Source organism: Melospiza georgiana, chromosome 11, assembly GCF_028018845.1.
Source record: "Melospiza georgiana isolate bMelGeo1 chromosome 11, bMelGeo1.pri, whole genome shotgun sequence".
Classification (NCBI taxonomy): Eukaryota; Metazoa; Chordata; class Aves; order Passeriformes; family Passerellidae; genus Melospiza; species Melospiza georgiana.
In genome coordinates, this window is record NC_080440.1 from 17,926,172 (window position 1) to 17,950,604 (window position 24,433).

The 24,433-nt window shown below is 42.2% G+C and overlaps 1 protein-coding gene across 4 annotated transcripts in view; it reads left to right on the forward strand.

Annotated features, from left to right (window-relative positions):
* The window catches only part of ATP2B2 (ATPase plasma membrane Ca2+ transporting 2), a 407,196-nt gene that overhangs the window by 136,927 nt on the left and 245,836 nt on the right, over window positions 1-24,433 (forward strand). For all 4 annotated transcript variants that reach the window (XM_058031893.1, XM_058031891.1, XM_058031890.1 and 1 more), the window contains exon 3: window positions 687-786. The gene's annotated coding sequence lies outside the window, so the exon portion shown is untranslated. The remainder of the gene's footprint in view (window positions 1-686; window positions 787-24,433) is intronic.

Sequence of the window (24,433 nt, forward strand, 5' to 3'; positions counted from 1 at the left end):
ATGTAATTCTGTGCTTGGGTCAGACATGGCATCCTGCTGGAGCACAGCAATCCCTTTCAGTATCAAAACATGAAAAATGGATTTATTTCTGTCTGTCCTTATAGTGTAAGGATGTGTTCCCTCATCCTGTCCAAGGAGGGCCTCTCCTTGCCCCTCATTCCCTGCACCTCCTTGAGCAGGGAGACTTTCATAGTCTCCTTATGAAAGCAGCCAGAATGTCACTTATTCACCATGACATCTCTGTGATGACCCTAAGACCTCTCAATTATTCCCTTCCAAGTTCTTATGTCATGCAAGGAAAAGCAGGGGAATGTCTCCCCTCTGCTCCTGCCCTCTCTGCTGGCCTTTCCCTCACACATGGAGTTTTCAGCCTCCAAAAACATTAAAAATCTCATTTATTTACAAATATGAGAGGCCAGAGTGCTACAGCTCTGATAAATGGGTAAACCAGATATCATTGGGACTGTGTTTTCAAGCTTTTAATTCACATCTTTGGTCACAGAGTTGGAACTTTTTAATCACTTGATTTTACTGCAAGATGTCCCTAACTATTTATGACACTGGATGTTTGCTCTTGGATCTGTTTCTCCTGTGGGGCATCCTTTAGATCAATCCTTGTTTGTTCTATTAATTTGCTTAATTCTCTGGGGTTTGTCAAGTCTAATTATCTTCTTTCTTTCTTCCAGTTTTGAAATCAAGATTGATTAGCCAACAGGAGAAGACCCAGCTGGTTATGTGACTCAGAACCCTGTTCATGAGGCACTTGCTTGTTTTTACAAGACAACTGTAAGTTGCTTCTTTTTCTTTTCCTCTATCAAATTAAAAAATCAACTGTTGTAACCTCATAGAAATTCTGGAACATTCTTGAGGAATTCATTTTGATTGGTAAAATCTTGAATTTTGGCTTGGTGATGCCAGGCAAGGACCAGACGTGCTCTATTCACTTTACCAGAGCTTTTTTTTCTCACATAGTGATGGTTTTACATTTTTGAACTGTTTAAGGAGAGATTCCCTTGGTTGGGAAGATCAATCTGCTGTCTCTGTACGTTGTGCTATGTGACACGTGGGATCAGGGAATGTGACAAACCTGTTTGGAGGGCTCTGCTGTGGGTTGTGTGAGGAGATGCTGAATCCCAGCATGGCAGTGGTGCAGGAGGAGTTGGCTCCTCTGTAAACAGAATTCTGCATTCTCCCAGGCCACCAGACCCTGGAGTTTTGGACTAAAAAATCATTACTCTGTACCTGATGTAGACAGGTGTTTTCCCACAATTATAATTTTTTTAAAAAATTTTTTATTCATAAAGCAAACCCTCAATTTTACTCAAACTGGAATTTCTCAGGTAAAGTATCAGTTATAGTCTGGAATGCAGAAATGAAAGTTCCAGCAGTAACAGTGCATGGCTTAATTATTTTTTTTTTTAATCTATACCATTAGCCATGTTTTATAAGCTCACCTTAATCAAATTATTAGAGCCAGGTGGAGTACTGATACATTTGTCACCGTGTTTGGTGTGGTGTGGATCTAATTTACCATTTTTCACTTGTGTGAAAATGCTCTGCCTTAGCAGTGATGAGACTTTAATTTCTGTAACCAGGTGGTGGGGGGTTTAATTATTGAATTTTGAAGCCATACATTTACAGGATGTTCTGCTTAGATGAGCAGGACTCCAGCCAGTGCTATTAGGTGTGGGGCAGCACCACATTATCTCCAGCTTTTCTTTAGTTATAACTGCACTGAAAGCCAGGCAGGCTGGGTTGGCTGAACTTCATAATCTTGTTAAAATGGCTTTGCCCAACTGCCACTGAATGTATAAAAATTCCACTGTTTTGTACAAGCTGGCATTTATTCTGAATTTTCTCTTGAATAGCAAGTGATTCTAGTGACTTGCAAGGGCATGTACAGTCTGCATTTTCATTTGTTACCTTTCTTGTTGCTGAAGGTTCATTAACCAAGGAGGAAAAAATGAGGTATAATGGTCAAACTGTTGGAGAAAAAAAGGGAAAATAGCACTCACCAGCAAGTGAGTTTTGGGCTTATGAAATAGTAGAATAAAGAAAAATTAGTAAGTATTAACAGTGAAATGGAATTTTGTAGAGTGAAGTATAAGCTTAGTATTTATTTTTATGATTGCAAGGAGATGTCTGAGCAAATTTGCTTTATGACAACAATAAATATATTCCAAAAATATTGAGATTATTAGAAAGTCATCAGGGAAGAGAGAATCAGACTCTTTTTTCAGCAAGTAAATATGGAGACCAGAGAGATAACTATTGCACCCTGTTGCTTTGGGTGTCTGCTCACAGAACTCTCCCTCTCCTATGATGTGTGTGGAACAGACTTAAAGCTCAATAGGAGAAGCACAAAGAAATGAATAACTCAGATTAAAAGGCTTTGCTGGTTTTCTGTGGGTAATGAAGGAAACTCTCCATAGATTAGAGCTCAAAGTTCTGGGTAGCTGCTCTGCAGAATACTGCACAAACTTGTTTTAGATTAATTTTTCTATATTGTATATTGAAAAGCCTGTTAGGAAGTTGATAAAAAAAATATATTATACAAAGTGGCACTTGCACAGATTCAATGCATTCAAAATATTATGTAATGTAAATGTGGAGAGAAATTTCACAAAGGTTTGCTCTCTTTTTCCACTGCTGATTTCCAGATGGATTTCCACTCAGGTGATGAGTGTACCTATAGTTCTCACCTCCATGTAAATGTTTGATAGTCTCTTCTAGCTGAAACCAACCCAACTTCTATCAAAATGTTCTAATGGGTGCCTATATTTTTTCAGTATAGAGCAGAATGAAAACATGGTCATAATGACTGTGTGGGCAACTGTGCCATCAAATATTGCAGCGTGCTCAGCATCACTTCTCCCTGACAGCAGCAGTTTGTCACTGGTGCTTTAATGAAGGTTTTAATAGGTGCCACAAGCTGTGCAGACCAAATATTGTGCTTGTCTTTCAAAGCAATACGGATTTGAGTTTCATTTCCCTCCCAAACTCTTAAAACAAGTAGTCTATAATCTATTTGTCAGACATTTAAATGTCTGTTAGAGACTGAAAAGCAAAGACAGACTTACTAGAGAGGGAACTTTCTTAGTCATTCAGCTATTAAAAAAGAAAAGCCTCCCAAGGTTTTTGTCCCTTTTTTTTTTTTTTTTTTGCAGAGAAATAAGCAGAGTTTGAAATACTGTAATTTTCTCTATTTCTCAGTATAATAGTTTCAATTCCTGTTGTGGAAGGCAAGCTGCCAGGAGCAACCACACAGTTCAGTGAGCTTGTGGAGATAAAAAAATTGTAACTCCCCCCCAAAACAAACCTTCCTAGAGCCTTCAGTCTCTCCCATCCCATTCCAGGGTAAAAGGGGCTGAATCCCTGGGTTGCTCAGTTTAACTTCCCTCCCAGCCAGAGCTGAGGCTGCACACATGGAAGGGGTTTCTGTTTGCACTGATGAACACGGAGCACCTGCTGTGGTCAGACCTTGGCAGGAGCTGCAGACAAGAGCCAGGAGGTCCCAGTGCTCTGGGAATGCTCTGGGAACGTGTCTGCTGAGCCCAGGAGCCCACAAGGATTTGGTCTTCTCTAAGGCAGCTGCAGGTGTTGTCCTCTCCTAAAGACGTTCCCATCCTTCCTGGATTTGTTTTGTCATCCCTGTGATTTATTTGAGTTATTAAGGAGATGCTTTGGGCTGTGCTGTTATTTCTGTGCTGCTCAGCACTGAAATGCCAGCTGGAGCTGGGGATGGAAAGCTGAAGGAGTGGTTTTATCTTGTGTAGCTGCACCTGCTTTCCCCTCCTGGCCTGTAATTGCAGGGCACTGGGAAGGCGCTGAGACTTTTCCAGTAGTGAGGACACCTTTGGCAAACAGCTTTTGCCACTTCTACACCTCCACTGGGGGCAAACAGTGAAGCATGGGGCTCCCCCCTCTGCAATTCCCAGCACAAATTACCCAGCAGCTCATCCCAAACAATGAGAGATGTCAGCAAAGCCTGGTTTGCGGGTGGGATGTCAGAGACAGCACCATCCATCCTTCCATCCATCCCTCCATCCCTCATCCATGGATTCCACCCATCCATCCAATCCATCCTTCCATCCATCCATCCATCCATCCATCCATCCATCCATCCATCCATCCATCCATCCATCCATCCATCCATCCTTCCATCCATCCATCCATCCAATCCATCCTTCCATCCATCCATCCATCCATCCATCCATCCATCCATCCATCCATCCATCCATCCATCCCATCCATCCTTCCATCCATCCCTCCATCCCTCATCCATGGATTCCACCCATCCAATCCATCCATCCAATCCATCCATCCATCCATCCATCCATCCATCCATCCATCCATCCATCCATCCAATCCATCCTTCCATCCATCCCTCCATCCCTCATCCATGGATTCCACCCATCCAATCCATCCATCCAATCCATCCATCCATCCATCCATCCATCCATCCATCCATCCATCCATCCATCCATCCACCCATCCAGTCCCTGCATTTCAAGAGGAAGAAGAGCCTGTTCCTTTTTCTGGCACTTGTGAATGTGGTCATGCTCCTTCAGAGGGCTTGTGCAGAAGCAGAGCAGATCTGTGCCTACAAAAACCTGCACATTCTTCTTCTCTGTGCACAAATAAATTAAATATATAAATATCTGTGAATGAATCTGAGCTCTTCCCTAGAGCTACCTGTACATTCATTTTCTCTGTGCACAACTAAATTAAATATATAAATATCTGTGAATGAATCTGAACTCTTCCTCCTTTGAAGAGCAAACTTCCTTTAATTAGTCTTTCCCTACTGTCTGATGTTAGTGACATTTATAATCATACAATTACTGCTTCATTTCAATTTTATGTTATTTTCAGAGGTCAGGAAGGGTGATATTCCAACATAACCATACTCAGTGAGAGGGTAACAGCTGACAGGAGTTCTTGCACGGGGTTCTCATCAGTAGATCTTGAAGTGCGTTAGAAAAATATGGATTTTTATCCCTGTTTTAAAGGTGATGGGAACTGTGGCCCTCTGAGACTGCCCAGCATGGCTGTGCAAACCTCTCCATGTGTTTTAGTGCCTCAACATCCCATCAGACTCCTGAGCAATATGTGGAAACACAAGAGCAAAAAAAAATTAATGGAATAAAATTAGGATTTAAAAGAAAAAAACCTGAAAAAATTGAACATATTCCTTCTGAATTCTGTATTCTGATTTGGTTCAAATCATCTCTTGGACAGATTAACATGAAGTTATTACATAATGTCAGTTAATTTTGTAATTAATGAGTGTTACCCTGGGATTTGAGTAATTCTCACCTATTTTGGTGTGACCTGAGTGTTAAAAATGGCAAAGAGCCTCAGTGTCAGGGGCTGCTTTTCCTTTCCCTCTCTGGCAGAGGGAACAGAGTGTTTGCGCTCCCCAGGATTCCAAGGAATTGAGCAACTTTGGGGAGGAAAAGTCAGGTGAGACTTCAGTGCCTGTTCAAGGGACAGGAGGAAATGTATTTGATTTATATCAGTTTATAAATGCCAGCCTGGCCCTGGTTTGAGTTCTGTGTGGCTCTGGGAGCCAGGCAGGATAATTCCTGCCATGTCTAGCAAGTAAAGTTTCCATGGAATTTTCTTGCGCGGTAGGACATGATTGAAAGATTTTATTTTTTAAATCACATTTTCATACTCTCTTACTAATTACTGTGTCTTTATTATTTTTTTTCTTTGTTACTACTTTTGAAACACCTTTCTGATTTAAAAATCTTTGGAAATGTTGAATGTAACTTAAAAGATAAGAGCTCATAGTAATGAGAGTACTTTTATAGTATTCATTTTATTATAATTTTATATATATATATATATATATATATATATATATATGTATGTATATATATATATATATATATGTATTAGTTTTGCATGTTGAGGATATTTATTTTTCCTGCTTTTTTAGTGGCTTTGCTTCACTCTCACCAGAAGAGCTGCTTTGAGGATTGTCAGGAAGCGTTAATTGTATGTTCTGAGTGTTTCTTTTTGAAAAAAGGCATTTTCAGGATTTCTGCACTGGCCACCTTTACAGGCACAATGGGAGCTCCTTGTAGGACACATTTCCCTCTCTGAGGAAAGACAAAGTGCTCCAGGGAGCAGCTGCAGAGGAGAAATTCCTCCTGACTTGGGAGCAACCCTTGGTGATATCAATAAATTGCTTGTGATCAATAAGGAGCTGCTGCCTACAAAGGGAAATTCCTGTGTGCTGTTTGTGCTGTAGGGTTTTCCTTGGCAGGCTCTTTGATGGTGCAGGTTTTGTAGATGTGTTCCTGGATTTTTGCTGGCTTCTGGCTCTTCCCGGAGCCCACATTTCTGCTGGTTTCTCCTAATGCAGAGCATAGAAATGGGAATTTTCTTAATGTGACACACACAGAGAGCTGAGCACAATTCAAATGTTAATATGTAGAAATCAAATCTCACAAAGGAGTGTGTTAACATTTGTCTTTATTCACACTCTATTTCAAAGGATGTGTGCCAAGCCTTCCTTGACACTCAGAGCATTTTACACTGTACAAGTTCACCCCTGAAAGGCAGAGAGAAGCATTTCCTTTTTGCATAGTTTAAGTCTTTTGATCCCAAGGAAAAGTGAATTTTTCCTCATGTGACCCCACCTGAGCCTGCTTTGCTGATTCCTCCACTTTATCTTGCATTTCAGTGTTAAATTTCCCTTTTTAAGGGAGAAACTGAGCTGCATATATCCAACAGAGTCTGGATAAGGGATTTTTTTCCCCCTTAGCTGATTCTGTTGCTTTCCTGGGTGCTGGGAAGTCTCTCCTTGACTTTGGTGTTCTTTCCTCTCTTCTCCAGTTTTCCCTGCCAGTAAATCAGCCTGAGCTCCTTTTCAGACAAAACACAAGCTCCTTTTTTCACCTGGTCCTTATTGGAAGGTGCATTGAGCTCAGAGATGCTGCCCATCTCTGTGTTTTGCCTGCTCTTGGTTGTGGCTGCTGGAATTCCCTTGAATTCAGGTGTTGTGCTCTCTCACAGCAGCCCAGTGGGTGAATTCCCTGTTTGCTGAGCCAATCATTTCCCATTGCAATCCATTTTTCCCCTGGAGAATTGATCTGAGCCAGGGATACGAATGCCTATCCTGAATAGGTATTCGCTTCTGCCCAGCTTTTGCAGGGTTCTGTGATCCACTGCCCTTCCTGCAGGGCTTTTCCTGAGCTGGAAATTCCTTCAAATGCAGCTGGAGAGGAGTTTGTGACTGCTCCAGGATGGGACACCTTGGCCAGCTTCAGTTTTGGCCCTGACTTCAGGCTCCTGCTTTGTCCCTTACTTGTCCCTGTCGTATTCCACAGCACAGGCGTAGATTAATGCAATGTGAAAACGCCAAGAGCAAAAAAAAAAAAAAAAAAAAGAAAAAAAAATTTGAATCTTAATGGAATAAAATTAGGAGTTAAAAAACCAAACCTTGAATTCTTTGGCTTTTCCATGCTTTGCACCATTTGGATGGATTGAGCAGCTTGTTCCTGAATCTCGTTTGAGATTTCCCCATAATCTCTCCCTGCAGATGTTGGTGCTTCAGTGCTCAGTGAAGTGATGCTTTGCTTTTTATGTTCTCAAGCAACACATGGTCTGCAGCCAGCTCCTGAAACTCACAAAGTATTTAAGAATGTGTTTAAATGCAAGGTCTTACAGAAAATGCAAATTTATTACTTGTCTCTTGATTCTCACCATAGATTTCTGGAGAGTGCTCTGAGGCTTTTTTTTATTGGTGCTATCACTACTTTGCCTTCTTGCTTATGCTGATTGTCTTTCTTTGCCAGAGCCCCTTAGCACTTGTTATCAGTAGCTACAATTTCCTGCCACCTGTGGTGGAATATATTTCTTCATTATGAGCTTTTTGCTGCTTCCTCAAGTTTTGTCTTTGATTAGCTGCTATGGAACTTTTACACATCATCATCACTTGTCCTGCAAAACTTGATTTTCTGATAAATATGAAAATTGCTGCTTCCAGCTTCTGTTAGCCCAGATCATTTAGTGCCAGTTCTGGAGCCAGCACTGACCTGAGCTGATGCTAAATCCAGTGTGAGAGAATGTGGTGGAAGGCTGGGTTTTGTAGGGTTTATTTGGGATTTTTGGTCGTGATTTTTCCCCCCTTTCCTTAAAGTGAAAGAACCCTGGAAATTCCTAGTCTGGGATCAGTGACTTACCTGAGCTGGGCTGGAATTTAGCAGAGATCACAACTTTATAGTTGGAATGTGGTGAACATTTTCTTAATCTTATTTGCAGCAACTTTACACCTCTGTTTTAGAATCTGTTATAATTTCAAGTATCTCTTTGTAAATGACAATGTTTAGCGGAGGTTTGCCACTTGCTGTAAAATCTTCTGGGAATGATGTGCTGTGAATCTTTCTGCCCAAAACCAAAAAGAAGAGAACATAAATGACGTGAGCTCCTGGCTTTATAAATGCCGACATGGATCTTGTTTTTGTCCATTAAATGGTTTTTTATGGATTCAGTTTTTTAAAAAAACACACTTTTTATTGCAGGAACAGCTGTCCAGCTTCTCCTCTGTAGCAGGTAGCTTCTTCTCTCCACCAGCATCATCTGGGATGAGGATAAAAACTGAGCTTATCAGAGTGTGATAAAAGGAGCATGTGTGTGTATGAAGGCAAATGTAAATTTCCAGCATCAAAAGGAGAACTTGGCAAGTGCAGATGTGTGGCTTAAACACAGTAGGAGGAGAGGGAAGGGAGGGTTTTGTTCCTTTGTGCTGAGCTCTGCTGGAGCAGCTGGGTGAGCGCTGCAGCGGCGCTGAGGCGGCGCCGGCGGTGAAGCTGCTGCTCTGTCTGGGATGCAATGATCCAGCAGATTCTGCCCTGGGGGACTGCTGAGGGAAAAGGAGAAGAATCATCCCCTCTAATCTTTATTGGCATTTTAATCTTTGCACTTTCTAACCTTACTGAGCCGCTGGATGTGAATTCCAGCTTGGAGGGAGATGAGTCTGTGTTAGTCTGTAGGAATTTGTGTTAGACTGGAGAACCCTAAAAGCCTGGCCATGAAGTGACCCCTGGCGCTGCTGGAAAAGCTGTAAGGATGACCCAAATGGGTGTCATCCTTCTCCCAAGTGCCTCTGCCACCCTCTGGGCTGCTCTGGCTGATGGCCTTTGAGCTTCTTTGATTGGTTCCTTTGGGTTTTTGTTTCATTGGTTGGTTTGGGGTTTTTTCCCCCAAACCTCACTGCTGAGGAATCTTGCCTTTCCCTATCATCCCACAGGTCCCCAGAGTGCCCAGTCCTCCCCTGTGAACCTCTCTGTCAGTGGTGCTGGAGAAACAGCACCAAAATGGGAATTTAACCAGTGCCCATACCAATTGAACTCTTCATTTTGGCCTGCAAGCATTTCTCCCTTCAGTGTGATTCCTGGGGAAATGACACGGCCATGGAGCATGGGAGACTCAGGGAGCTGCTGAATCCTCATTTCCTCACAAGCCTTTCAACATTTTTCCGAAATCTCATCAAGTAGCATCCTTGAAAATTAGCAATGTGTAGTTTGAGGAGAGCTAGCGGCAGGTTCCTTCTTTATGGCGAGAGTTTAACAAGGAAACTTCTTTTTCCATGTCCAGTTTCAGACTTTCTGGATTAGAAGTGGCATCTGAACCAGAGCTTGGAACCACTAAGAGTGGGTCCTTTGTAGGGATGATTCAGGGAATTGTGGAGAGAAGCTGGTTGGTGGATTTTGCCGGGTAGTGGGGTTGCTTTGTGTGAACAGATTAGAGCAGGTCATGATTTTTGGGAAATCTGGTGAATGGGCAGCCACTGAGGTCCTGTCAAACAAAGAGTGAGTGCTCCAGCTCAACAGCTCATGGCAGGGTCCTCTGATGGAAAGGAAAGGAAATTTCAAGGAAAGGAAAAGGAAAAACCAACCTGAGGCAATCAAATTACAGCCCCAGCCCAACTGTTGTAGTGTTTCAGACTAAAGGATGGCAAATTGAGATTGCAAAGGCTAAAGGAGGAGACTGCAAGAGCTCAAAAATGAGGTTATTAAGGATCAGAGAATTTCTATCTTGTCTTCACGGAGTTTAAATTAATTTAGGTAAGATACAGATGGGTAAAGAGCAAAAATTGAAAAAAAAGGAGAACCTGAAAAAAAAAGTTATTGTAATCTGTATCTGAAAGAAAAATGGCAGAAACAGAAACCCCTCCAAATCACGATTACACTTTGAAAATTGAGGATACAGAAAGGGCTGTAATGCACTGGATTTTTTTGCAGCTGAGTGTGTGTGAATACACAGGGGGTTGGTGTGCCTGCTCATACATGCACTGCTGGAGCTCAGCAGCAGCCCCAAGGTACAGCAAGATTTAAACCTGTGAAAAGCTTCACTTGTTTCCCATCTGGAGGCTCATTTGAATCCTTGGATTTTGCTGCAGAAGCCTTGACCTTTGTAATGGTGTTATTTATTTTTCCATCTATTTTGTACATGACGAGACTTTTGTTATTTCTGTGGTCAAATTTGAGTAAAACAGCTAATTTTCATACTACAAATTTAAAAAGCACGTAATTTAGATTTTTATTTTTCATTTTGCTTTCAAAATGCCTATTTTGCTCACAAAGCACTCTCTCATTATACGACATTTTAAGTTTTTGTGATGGTGGCTCAGTCTTTGTCTGTTAGGAGCTGGAAACTGGTTTGAATGATTCATTTTGAGCAGCTATTTTGGGGGTACTCACATCATCTTGGATGCAGCTCCACATGAAATGGATGGGAAAATGGGAGTTGATCTCCCTCCTCCACCTGGCAATTTAAATGAAAATCCATAACACTTGAGCAGGAGACTGTCCCTGGGATCTTTTGGGGAAGAACAGGCTTTAAAAATACAGCAGGGAAAAAAAACCAAGGCAGGATCCCAGGGATGGTGGGAAATGGAGGAAATCCTGTGGGCAGTATCCAAAGTCACACTTGGCTTCAAGTCACAGATGTTTGCAGAGAAAATCAGCCAGAGCAGCTCCAGTGAAATTAAAACTGCAGCCAGGCAGGAGACAGGCCCTGCTTGTGCTCTCACACATCGAGGCAGAAGGATCAGCTCCCAAAAGGGGTTTGGGGCTGTTTGTCACTGCTTGGGAAGGATGGAGGAGGGAGGGAGAAGACAGCTGCGCCATTAGAGCTCTAAAAGATAACCAGAGAAGGTCACTTCCCAAAGAGAGGAGTCAGATGTTTTATAAAGTGGGGTTTTAAAAAAAGATTTCAAAATTTTGCACTGAGTAACAGTCGTGTCATTTTCGTGGCAGTGGCTCCTGGCTTGAAGTGGCTGCCAGTCTGTTCTGTAGCCTGTGAAATTCAGCATTATGAGCAAATGAAATACTGTGACAGTATTTTTATGACTATTTCTGAAGCACTGAAACAAAATGCACTTTTGCTCATATACAATCAAAATGCAGTAGTGTATTGAGAAGGTTTATTGCAGTTTTGAATGAGCAGTGAATTTAGTGAAACTTTGTTACACTGAGCTTGGTTCCTTGTGGATTAATGAGAAATAATCCATATTCCTCAATGCAGGAAGAAATCATGTATAAAAAAATACAATATTAATCATATTTTTCATGCAAGCTATGAATAATATAGTTTAAGGGTTTTGTTTCATCTCTGTGCAGTGTTTTTTGGGTTTTGTTTTTGTTTGTTTTTTTTTTTCTTTGTTTATAGACTGGAGCTGTAATTTAACCCAGGCAAAAGTCCTGCAATATTACACATGCCCAGTTTGACCAGTCAGTATGAATATTCACTGGTATTGTGAGCAGATGGGATTCCAAGTGTGTGCAGAAATCCTGTCAGAAGTATTTCCTTTTGTACTTCTCATGTTCTAGTTCTTTTCACAGCTCTCCTTCCACTTGGGACATGTTTGGTGTGGGAAATCTGTGTTCTGACAAAATATTGAGAGGTGAACAAAGGGAGAGTGGCAGAAGTTTGTCTTCTCCACACTCTGAGAATGCCTGACACGTTCTGGGTGTGCTCCTGTGCTCTGGGTGGGGATTCCTACCTGGACAAAAGGAAATTTGAACTCAGAATTTTGGATTCAGGTTTGCTGGGTGGAAAGCAGGGTCTGAGCAACTTTGTGCTCAGCTTTACCACCAAGAAATGAGTTACTCCCACCTAAATCCTGCATTGCTGTAAAAGAAAGGTTTTATCCTCATAAAGCTTTAATAAAGCCAAGGAATTCTTGCCAGTAATTTTACAATGTCAGTCCCATGGAGCTCTAAGGCAATGCAATCCACAGTATTTATAGAACTTCATTAAACATCACACCTGTTAATTATCCTTCAAATTGAGGACAGGGAACCAAAGCAACTCAGAATGAACAAAAAATGACTCTGCCATAAGACCTTAATGATTCTTTCCATCCAAAAGTACATTCCCTGGGATTATTCTGCTTATTTTCTACCTCTGATTGTTTGGTAAATGAATTTATAAGGTGGTGCAGTACATTAGACTAGAAATTGTTTGGTGCTGGAGTCCTCTGGTTGTGTGAGTTTTGATAGACAAGACATTTTTCACCATAATATCATTTCTATATCTGGAGTAACTCTGCCATCCAGGATGTAACAGCTCCTTCTAACAGATCACTAAAATTTCATCTTTGTGATTTTTTACCTTTTTCCAAAGTAGTCCTGTCACTCATATTCTGAAATAGAAGGAAATTTTCCTAGAAGCAACTCTTTGTGGAGAGCTCCTATTGCAAAATGCCCGATATCTTTACTGCAACTGATTTGAAAGTGCAAAAGGTCAAAAATGTCCTAATGTGGTTTGGCAATCCACCTGTCAGCACAGCACATTTCAGAAGGGCTCTTGGGGCTTTGTAGAAATTGCATTTTTCATTTTGATTTTAATTTTATACCTGGAAAGGATTAGGGGGAGGATTCAGCTGATGGCCGAGTGCTGAAACAGAAAATATTTTTAGAATGGAAAATGCATATTGGAAAAGATTTGGACTCAGAGGGATGGGGTATGAGGAAATATTTATAAACTTTAATTATGAGCAATAATTAGTGAGTGATGTAGGAAAAACATTTTTAGTGAATTTTTTCCATCTACAATGCCAGATCCCCATGTTTATTTGCTCCTGGTTAGTGCAATATTATTCCTGACCTTGTTCCCTGCTGAAGAGAGATCTCACAGCAGAGTATCCTCCAACCCAAAATATCATTTCCTAGAGAGCAATATTGAGTCATTGATTTAGTTACTCACTCTGCCTTTCCATCACCCATCATTTTGCCAGAGCTGCTCCCTGGTGATGGTGACCTTGCAAGATGACAGATTAATTTCAGTGTCTGGGAATTTGTGCAGGCTGCTCCTTCACAATATGTGTGTACAGAATACAATATCCTTTAATTCATTAATGCAGTTTAACTCTGTCCAACCCAAGAAATAGAAGCTTTAAGAACTCATCCTTTTTTTTTTTTTCTGCTCTCTGCTTTTAAGTCCCTCATGCCACCTGAAAATCCTTTGCCTCCGGTCTGTTCAGCGGCACAATGGAGCAGCATTCACGGAATTCCTACAGTGCCTGGATGCAAGATCCACACAAAATGTGTCACAAATCTCACAGTGAATGGGTCTGTGGGGTCCAAATGTCAAATTGTTGATGTCACCTGTGGGGAGGAGCTGCCCAGAGTAACTGGCATCATTCCAGAGCAGTGGGATTGGGTTCTCCAGGCACCTCTGGGACAGGCACTTCTATCTTGCTCTGTATCTATTACTGTATTCTAAAACCTTAAATTCTAAGTTTTCCACCCTGTGACATCACATATTTCTAATCAACTCCACACCCGCAATCCCAGTGCTATCATTCAATTTTGGAAGCTTCTCCACAGCCTCAGGTCAATGCAGTGTTCTCTTGGGTGTCAGGGTCTGTCAGCACAGAAAGTCTGAATTCCTCAGCGTCCAGAATTCCAACAAGGACCTTCAGCAGCTGCTCTTAGAAAAGCAGGCACAACACCTTCAGTCCTCCTGGCTCCTCCCCAGAATCTCTGTGACAGCTTCACTGCTCTGATTTTAATCAAAATGGCTTCTGGGAAACTGCTTCGCTGCCACTGATCAATGTGGAGATTTTAAAATGGGATTTTTAGACTGGAATTTAGGGAAATTTGTAAACATTTTCACAGCCTTGATGAAAACCACTCTGGAGTTTGCAGCCAACCTGTTTTCCTTTGGGTTTGTTTGTTTGTTTTTAACTGATCCATATGGTTGCTGTGAATACATGGTCCATAAGATGCAGAGAAGAACATATTAATAACTGGGAGCACATGAAGGAATAACTTTGCAGTTGTGACTGCGCCCATGCATGTTCTCTTTGCTGTTGTGGGAAATATTAGTGAAAAGCTGTGAGAAGTAACTGCAAAAAGCAGCTGTAACTTCTGAGGGGTACAGAGAATTCTCTTTGTGTGCACACTGTGGAATTTCCTGGGCAGAGGGGTTTATGTTTGGTTTTGCACAGTGAATATGCACACTAGATGTAGATGTTCTCCACTGGGACACTTCAGTTGAGTTTAACAGCTTGAAATCAGAGCCACTTTGCGGTCAGTGAGGAATCATCATCCTTGGCACAATTCCCTCTTGTGGAAGAGATCGTTGACCTCTGTGAGGTTTGGTGGGGTTGGGACACATGGTTGTGTCAGCACAGCTTCAGCTGATGCAAAATTGGGGTTTGGCCCTTTTGGTTTCACCTCCATGGGCCCAGTCCTGCCCTGCTCTGCTCCTGCACTCACCTGGAGCTGATCCAGGTCCTGCTGGAGCTTTGAGGAGCCCATGGTGGGAACAGCCCATCCAACACCTAAAGCTCTGGAGCTGAAGGAAAAGCACCTAGAGAAGAGTTTCATTCTTTAAAAGCTAGGATGGAGCTGGTTCTGTTAGAACTCCTCAATGTGTGCTCCATCCTTCCCAGGCACAGCAGACATTCCATAGGACCAGAGGTCACTCTAGCATTGAAATTAATGCCCAATGAATGTTCTGTGGTTAATGCACTTCCAGCTACATTTGCATTAAAAGGAAAAGCTTTAGCTCTTCATAATATCTCTCATCCTCTTTTAATATTTTTATTTTTTTTAACGGGAGTCATTATTACAGAAAGCAACATCAAAACTTGTGCGTCTTTGTGAACTTAAATTTGCATTTGAGCTGTTGCACCAGTTGGCTTCCAGTTGGGATTTTCTTGTTCCTGGAGCTGATGGAATCCCAGCACACTTTCCTTGGGCAGTGACAATGGCCCAATGGAGGGAGTAGCAATTGAAATTAAGATCCATGAAGGAATATTTGTTGACAAAAGCAGAAATCCCATTCCCTTCTCACTTTCCTGCAGTTAACCCTGCAAAGAGCTAGCTTGGGAAGGGAAAAAAGCAGAAGCAAAGAAAAAGCCGAGCTTCAGGAAGGCAGAAATGAAATTTCTGTAAACCCAGCTCTCTGAAATGAAGTCTCTGAGGTGAAAACAAACTCCAGTTGTCCCACACAGGGAGCAGGGAGAGGAGGAGGATGAGGATTTGCCACAGCTCTTGGATCTGCTTGGACGTGTTCCATTCTGCCTCCAAGAGATGCTCACCTTCCAAAATGAAATATTGCATGGTTTGCATTGTCAAAGAGCATTGCAAACAACCTGTAGAATCTGTATTCAAGCAGAAGGAAAAATTCACAGTTGTTCTATCGTGAGATTGTTCTGGATATGGGAGCAGCGTGGCTCTCACAGAAACATTAATTTGGACCACGAGGTTCATTTATCACCTCTGGGTGAGAAATCTGTGTGGTCAGAGACTCCAGAGAAGGAGCAAACTCTGAGCTCCACAGGGCAGAGCTGTGCAGAGGTTAACTTTGAGATTCTGGCCGAGCCTCATCAATGTGATAATTAATTACCTTCGGCACCTTTGTGTGTAGCCCTAATTCATCTCGCAAAGATAAAGTAATAATTTAACACTCAACCTCATTCTCCATGTTCCAAATAACACAGTTGTACGATAAAAACTTGGAGCAGGGAATGGAGGCCAGTGTCTGGGGCAAAAGCAGTATTTGGACAGGAAAATATGCAGGAGTAGGTGGAAATTTTTGCCTCAAAACAAGCCTTGCATGGGGATTTTTAGTGGTAAACTGAGATTTGCTGTGGCGAGACGTGTCCAATTCTCCAGCAAACATTTGTGGATTTCCAAAGAGGCCATGGTTCAGGCAGTATCTCCGGGCCTTTGGTGGCATTTTATGGCAGGCTCTATAAAGTTGCATGTGCCTGGTTAATTTTTAGTTTTGTTCTGTGGCTCAGACACGCTTTGTGCAAATATGCTTTGATAGAGGCTAATATCCCCAAACCCCAACCTGAGGCAGTCTTTAGTGTATTTGAAATAGGAGTGGCACAGGTTAGTCCAGATAAAGAGGGGAATATTTAAGAATTCCCAAGGTGAAGGGGTCTGTGATTGCTACCTGGCACCTGAAGAGGAGATCTAAGTGTAGTCGATAGCTGTGTTGATGATTTCTCCATTAACTCCTGTGTGTGTGAGTTCTCTTTACAGCTGAATAATTGTTTATATGTAAATAAAGCTATTGCATCTTTCTTTCCCTCTGTAAGGACAGTTGTAGCTTAATTACCAGAGAGAGATGTGTGGGGAGCTGGGGAATGTTCACCTTGTGATTAATTTTAAATTTGCTTCCTATTTATTTGCTACTTGCTACACTTAATTTAGTTGGGCTTCTCTTCTCTTCTCTTCTCTTCTCTTCTCTTCTCTTCTCTTCTCTTCTCTTCTCTTCTCTTCTCTTCTCTTCTCTTCTCTTCTCTTCCTCTTCCTCTTCCTCTTCCTCTTCCATTCTTTTCTTTTCCATTTTTTCCTTCTGGCTTTAATCTGATAGGTGGTATTTTCATTTTTTTCTGGAGTATTAATTAAGGTGAACTGTAGCTTCTTTTCCAGGCATCCAAGAGAGCTGTGATACCACTATCACCTCTTGTTGTGCATTTTGGAACAACTGTAGAATTGCTTTAGAGTTAATCGTGTTGGGTTTTTTTTTTACAGTGTGAGAGAAGAGAAATCATGAATTAATCTCTTCAGAGGACCTTGGCTCCTCTCACAGCAAAGTTTCCCTCCTGTAAATGCTGGGTATTATGTCAGCTCCCTAGAAATGCTCATTATCACCTACACACTGGGTGTCAAGTGCTGCTTTCTAAAGAGATTAAGTACCTTTTCCTCCTCCTCCTCCTCCTCCTCCCTCATGCTTGCTCAGCTAAGGAGAAGAAAATCCAAATTACGGCAGCCATCCAGGATGGGAGCTGGAAAATAATGCCCTGATTTGGTTGGTGCTTCAAGGAGAGAAATGAGATCCAGGATGTGATTCCTCCTCAGCAGAGCCTTGGTGCTGACCTAATTCCACCTGACGTCAGGAGCTCTGGCAGCTTTGGGTAGGGCTAAACAATGGGTAGGGATGAGCTTTGGGTAGGGCTGAGGTTTAGGTAGAGCTGAGACAAGTGCAGGTTAAGCATGAGAGAAAAAAGGAGGAAAATTTCAATTTTCTTGTTCCACAGTTGATATTCCCTTGGACACTCCCTGTGCTTGCAGTGAGGATACCCAGAATGAGAAAGAAAATGGAAAAAAGTGAATAAAACCATTCCAAGGAGAACACACCTGTAACAGTAATGCCTGCTTTTGTAGAACAGGAAGAATAGCAGCATTCTTTGATTTCAACTCTGTTTACAGAGGTGAAAGAGAGACAATAGAGTGAGCTTTTGGGAAATAGGACATGCTGCCACATTGGGAAAGTGCAGGGAGCAGGAGGAGGAGGAGCATTTTCTTTCCAATCTCTTATTTTTTCTAAGCATTCAGCCTGGATCTTCCTGCTGGAGTCTGCACTGACACAACTCTGAAAGCTTTCACCTTGTTACTGCTTCCTGCTTAGAATCACAGGATCATTAAGGTTGGAAAAGAGCTCCAAGATCACAGAGTCCAAACCTTGAGCATCCCCTTGTCAGCCAGACCATGGCCTGAGTTCCGTGTCCAGCTGCTTCTTGGACACTTTAGCATTCCTTAATCCTTTGTCTGGGATTGAGATTCTCTGCTTTTGTCTGTTTCTGCTTTAAGCAGGCTCTTGCAGCCAGGATTGTGAGATGTTATGTTTGGATAATTCATCCTAATGTATTAAAGGCTGTGTTCCTTAACCTGCAAATTCAAATTCTGTGGAGAAATACAGTGACACCAGCAGTCTGGGCGATGGCATTTCAGCCTTTTCCACGGAGTTTCCATGTCAGAATGTTTAATAGATTTGTCCCACCCACTTTTTATGGAGGATTTCATGTTTTTGGAGCAGAGGTTTTCCAGCTGTGGCAGTGCTAGTGTGAGTTGGTGCCTGGTGGCTCTGCCTGCTTTGATGCTATTCCTCAGCAGGATCCCTGTTTTCCCCCTTTATCCTGCTGGACCTTGCTGGTAGGGGGGGCCACCAGTTCTTGACCATGGGCAGCTCCTCCAGCTGGGCCAGGGAGCCCTTGGGCAGGGATGCAGGAGTTGCTCTGGGATTTGGGATTTGTGGAGCAAACAGTGAAAGGTTCTGGAGGTGCAGAGGGAGAGGTCGTTCTATCAGTATTCATGGATAAGGAAAGGAAGTTTGGAAGTTCTTCCTGCAGAAAGCAGGGCTGGCAGCATTGCTGCTGTTTTTCAGATTTCAAGCAGATTTCAAACGGATTTCAAACATTTCAACATGGATAAAACAAACTCTTCAGAGTGTGCTCATTACTAGGAGCTCAGAGAAGACAGAAAGAAGCATTATTAGCAAAAACCCCCTAAATACTGGAGGGGTTTATGGCATTCAGAAGGTCTTTTCCAACCTAAATCGTTCTGTGTGGGGGGCTTTGAGGAGCTGCTCCAGGTGTGAATACAGAAGTTTTGCATCCACATCTCACAAAAATGATATGTGTGTTCTGAAGACTGTCGGGTTTTTGTTGTTTAGTTTGGGTTTTTTAGAAGATATCCCAGTTAAAAGCTGAGGAGGGAGGAATTCAGTCTTATATCTGAAAAGATCTGGAAGTACAATTAAATTAACAGGTGTAATTTTAATGCAAGGAGGAAAGAGTATGAGGCGTGGAAAGTAAGCCAGAGAAACAGGAGCTGGTTCCCCAGAAGAGCTGGGGTTGGGATTTCTTCAGAGCTGTCTTGTGTTGACTTTTATGCTTGATAAATCAGTGTTCTGAGATTTGACCAGAATATATGTAGGTTAAAAACTGGGAGAAAGGTCCCCTGAACATTTTTGAAGATCTTTAGTCCATGAAAATAAGAGAAAGTATTCAAGATTTTTAAGAACTCACAGGAAAAAGTCCGTTGTCCTCCTGAGCTCTGTGTTATGTTCAGTAAAACATGGAATATTGAATTTACTCCTCTGAATTTCTGCTGCAATGTAATAGAGTGCAATAAATTCCCCAGCGATCTGGCTACTTAATATTTACTTTGTGTTTGCCCAGTAGATTTTATCTGCCTGTGGAAGGCCCTCAATACTGAGAGTTTATCAGAGTATTTAGCAATCTTCTGTTTGTCCTCACTGCACATTTGGGAGGTGATCTATCCTGGATATATTTAGGAAGCGGACACGGTGAAATTAAATCACTTGGTCAAGGTTACGGGGAGAATTTGAGATGGATGTTGAAATTAAGCCTGGATCTTCCTAGCCCTGAGCTAATCCTCTTGCAGCATGGTCACCCTCTATTTGAAATCTCTTCTGTCATCACAGCTTGTTTGTGGGTTTGGCTGAGTTTGCTGCAGCCACAGATTGTCTGTGGAACCCAAGTGGGGGACCCTGCAGAACCAGCAGCCCCTGTCCCCCCATCCCAGCTGCTGGGCAGAGGGGAGAACCCCTCCTCCTGGAGGAATTCCCAGTTGTTCTGCAAGCTGAGAGCTCAGGAGAGCCTCAGTTAATGGCTCAGCTGGGTGAGAGGAAGCACTACATTCCAGGTGGCATTCCCAGAAAATATCTTGGAGCAGCAGGAGTGGAGCTGGGCTGGCAATTTGGAGGCGCTGGCCCAGACCTTGGTGCCAGGCACTGCCACCAGAGGGGAGGAGAAGCCTGAGGAGGTCTCAAATTTGGCTTTTGAATGTCTAAAATTTGGCTTTTGTGTGTCTCATATTTGTTTTTTGAGTGTGTGCCTTGAGAACTGATCACAGAACTGGGGCAGCGTGGAGCTCAGCACAGGGAAATCGCTCAGCTCCTCACTCCAGGATTTTCCAGGATGATATAACTGAGCATAAGCTGTGCTAGCTCTCATTCTCTTCCAGCTAAATATACATCTCTGGAGTCTGGTGGGGCTTGAGCTGATTGTGTGGTGATGGAGAGACAAGGCTTTATGTAAGGCATGTGTAGGAGATCTGAGAGAGATCTCCACAGGGATCACATTGGAGCCTGTAAATGCGGGATCAGTTATTTACAGCTGAAGTTTGGGGTGAGAGAGGAAGGGAAAAAGGATCTGGATCTCACTGTTACAGCATCTCCAGGGCAGTGCTCAGTATCACACCATTTGCTCAGTATAAACTAAAATTGATGCCTGATTTCATTGGGTGCCATATTTATAAAAGATGGGCTATTGGTTTGAAAATTAGATTTCTAAGGTCGCTTTCAATCTTGAGGTTTCAAGCTCTTAAAAAAAACCCTAAAATTCCAGAGTTCTTTAAGGTTATCACTAAATCTTTGTAATACTGTATTACTTTAGCTTAACTGGATGCTGGTTTTGCTGTCCAACAACAAAATTTTTAGTTGCTCTCATTGGATGCACAAGTCAGAAATGGTGTTTTAAAATAATTACTTGGATTGGTTCTGTGAGGGATAGAATAATGTGCCAGAATAATGTTTATTGCCTTGCACTGGTTAAACATTCCCTTCCTAGAGCTTGAAATCCCTGCCTTGCTGCTCTCGTGCTGATTCTGCAAACACACCCAGAGTCTTTCACTGCTGGAACACCAGTGCAATCACTTTCCCTATTCATGGTGCCCAAATAAACCATGTGTTTAGGTTTTCTCATAAACCAGGAGAAAAGAAGCCAGATTTTCTTACAAGTGAGGTAATCTTGCTCTTTACAGACAGTGATTTCAGCATTTATTATTGTTTTTGCCTTCCAGGAAACACAGGATCCAAAACTTGTATAAATTAAATATCCTGGTGTAGACTCTCAAATGCTGTCATATTTGATTTGTATAATTCATGCTTTTCCATTGGGTTCCGTATTGAAGGATTTTAGGTGGTCCTTCATAAAACCTGGCCATCCTTCCTTCCAGGGCATGCACTGAGTTTCTCTCCTCAGCTGGTTTAGAAGTACCTCTTTTTACACCCATCAAATTTTTATCCCCTAATTAACTTCTTCTTTTCTTAATAATGTGATTGACTTAATTTCTGTGCGATTATATTTAACTTAGTTTAGGCTGAGAGGAAGCAAATGATGTAAAATAAAGTTCTGTTTCATCAGGTTTTTTTTTGTCATCCTGCAGGGAGGAAGAAGAGGCATCCCAAAGATGCTTTCCCAACTATTTTTGAGGATAGACAAAGAAAATGGTTCTTTTTAATTCCCCTGCTAACAAATTATAGGGTTTTTTTTGTTGGAATGAAGCTCTCCTGGGCTCTGGGGAGGGCTCTGCTGGTGTCAGTGGCACAACTTCAGGTGGCATCAGTGAGGGGTTGGCCAAAGATGTGCTGTGGGATTGCTGTTTTGGGATTTTGTATGAACTTGTTTAGCTGTGAAAGGGTCTTTGTGTCAACCAAGGGATACCTTTTTCTCTTGGGACCAACTTCTTTGGACACCTGGAGGGCTCTGTACCTCTGTTAATTAATGTATTCATTACCAGTTGAGCTGTGGCTGTGTCCAGTCCCTGTGAGTGTTTTCCCAGCCAGGCCAGGGGATGCGCACTCAGTTTCCTTCCCAGTGAGTGAAGTTCCCTCTGGGAGCTGAGGGTGCTGTCCCTGGCCCTGCTGAGAGCCCTGGGTGGGATCAGGAGCCTGGGGAGGAACATCTGGGCAGCTCTGGCACAGCTCCACGGTCCCCAGGCAGCACCAGCAGGGGACACCTCGGGTGGCACCTGGGCTGTGCCAGTGCTGGGGGCACCAGGGCATCATTCCTGAAGGGGGAGCCCAGGATTTCTGTAAAGTGGGAAATCAAAGGCTGTCAGCTTCTCTGAAATGTTTCCTTGAGAAACCATTGCATTTTTAAAGGATACTTGAGCTTGGCATTCAGATGTTTCTTTAGAGAATTAATTACTTGAAGATCAGTGCTAGCAGACATCATCTCAGCAGCTTCAGGAAGCTTCTCTGTGAGTCTTCTTTCCCAGTCACAGAAATTACCAAAAATCCCATTATTTTAAAAGCAGGAAACGTAGAATTCCGAATGATGTTTCATTATATATTTTATTATTTTATCTCTTCCACATATTATGATCTTCCATTGTTGCTCCTGAGCTGGAATTAATGAAATGGCAAGAGGGAAAAAAACCTCAGTGGGATTTAATTTTGCAGATAATGTGCTGAGGGTTCTCATCACTACTTTATCTAAATATAACAGTGTGAGCATCTCTGCTGCTGGTGAATTAGAGGATGTTTGGAAGCTGCAGCAGCTCCTGGGAAACCCAATTTTCCTCTCCGCAAATCGAAGTTAGGAGTATTAAATATAATTAATATGGAATATCTGTGTTTAACTGTTTTATGGTATGTGAGCACGGAACATTTAGATGTCTTTAGTGAACTAAGCCGAGGACATGATGCAGGGCTGCACAATTTATTTTTATCCTCAAGGTCAAGAAACATCTTTGAGCACTGACATCAGTGTTCAAGAAATATGGTTCCCTTCAAGGTTAGGAATTTCCCTGTATACATTACATATGTACACAAGTATATGCATTACTGATTATCTTTTTCCTTGGGCTTTTGAAAATAAAAGCTGTATATTTTTATATACAGCTGGAATGTCTGATTTAGAGAGCAAAACTCCAAGATATGTAACAGAGCTATGAAGTTGATCTTTGTAGGACAGTGCTGTGTTAGAGAAAAAAAGGCTATTTGTATAAAGAAATTAAGGAATCCTTCCAAATATGGGAATTCCAAGAAGAAATGTGGATTGAAGTAGAATTTGTGCTTATCTGATGGTGCTGGACACTTTCAAAATTACTGTGCTGTAATGGCAGATGAATTCTTAATGGTATTAAATTATCAGCCCATGCATAAACCACCTTGTAACACTTTAAAGAGGAGGAAAAAAAAGATGCTGTCCTGGCTTTTTACTGGTTTACAAGTGCTTCAAACTCTCCTTCTTATCTTCCCTTTTTTGGAGTGATTTAAGTGAGCTTTGCAGATTTATTTTCTCAACCTCCCAGCAAGGCTTTTGTATTTATTCACCAGTAAATTACTTTTTTCCCCCCCTTAATTATTTTCACCCATTAATTCTGTTTATGGAGATCAGGATGTGTGTGGTTGGTAAGGTGAGGAGGAGGAGGGGTGGTTTCTGCCAGCCTCCAACAGGAGGAGGCTGTTGGGATTTTATCACCATAATCTGCTGGTTTATTACTGGACATTAAGACATCCAAAAGATTTATTTGGAGCAAAAACCTTGCTAAGAGATAATGTCTGTGAGTTAGCTCTGGGAAAGGGAGATGATGATGATGTTGGTCATCCAGATGGAGAAGTTCTGGATGAGACCTTGAGTTCTGGGCTCTGGAATTTGCCTGCTGGTCCTGGAGCACTTCCTGGTGGTCCCTGTGGAGGGGAGTTTGGCTGGGCTTGGGATGGGAGCTGACAAATGACCCCCAGTGAAATAAATAACCAGACTTCTATTTCCTCTGCACAATGCTGCATCCTGTTCTCAGTGCCTAAAACCAATCGTTGCTGGTGCAGAAAAGAACAATTCTGGCTCTGAAGAAAGGGAGGTGAAAATGCAGTCAATAAATCACTCAGGATGTAATTAGGAGATCATTCAAACCTCCCAGGCTGTGCTCTCTGCTAGGTTAAACCTGGCTGTGACCCAACCATGGCCAGGAGTTGGGTTCAGTGCACCTTGAGGGTCCCTCTCAGGATATTCTGGGATTCTACAAAGTCTACAATGACTGGTTCTGGTTCCTTCTGCTTGGTCTTTTGTTTCTTGCATTTCCTGGCTCCTTTATGGGGGGTAGGAGAGGTATTACTGTGCCTTGTTTGCCCCTAAATCCTTTCTTGACTCCTTTCTGACCAAACTAAATGAGTTTTGTGGGGGGTTCTTTTGTGTTGTTTTGGTGTGGTTTTTTGATTTTGTTTGTTTGGGTTTTTTCCTTTTTTTTGAAACGCTTCCTGAAGGAATGGAATCTTTCCTGTCAGTGAGGAATCTGTGTTGTTGCAGAAGGATAATTTTAAAATAATGGAGAGTTTGAAGGGTTATTTAGCTAAGGGAAATACCATAAAATGAGCCAATTTTGTTTGGATGGTTGATTATTCTAGACTAAATATT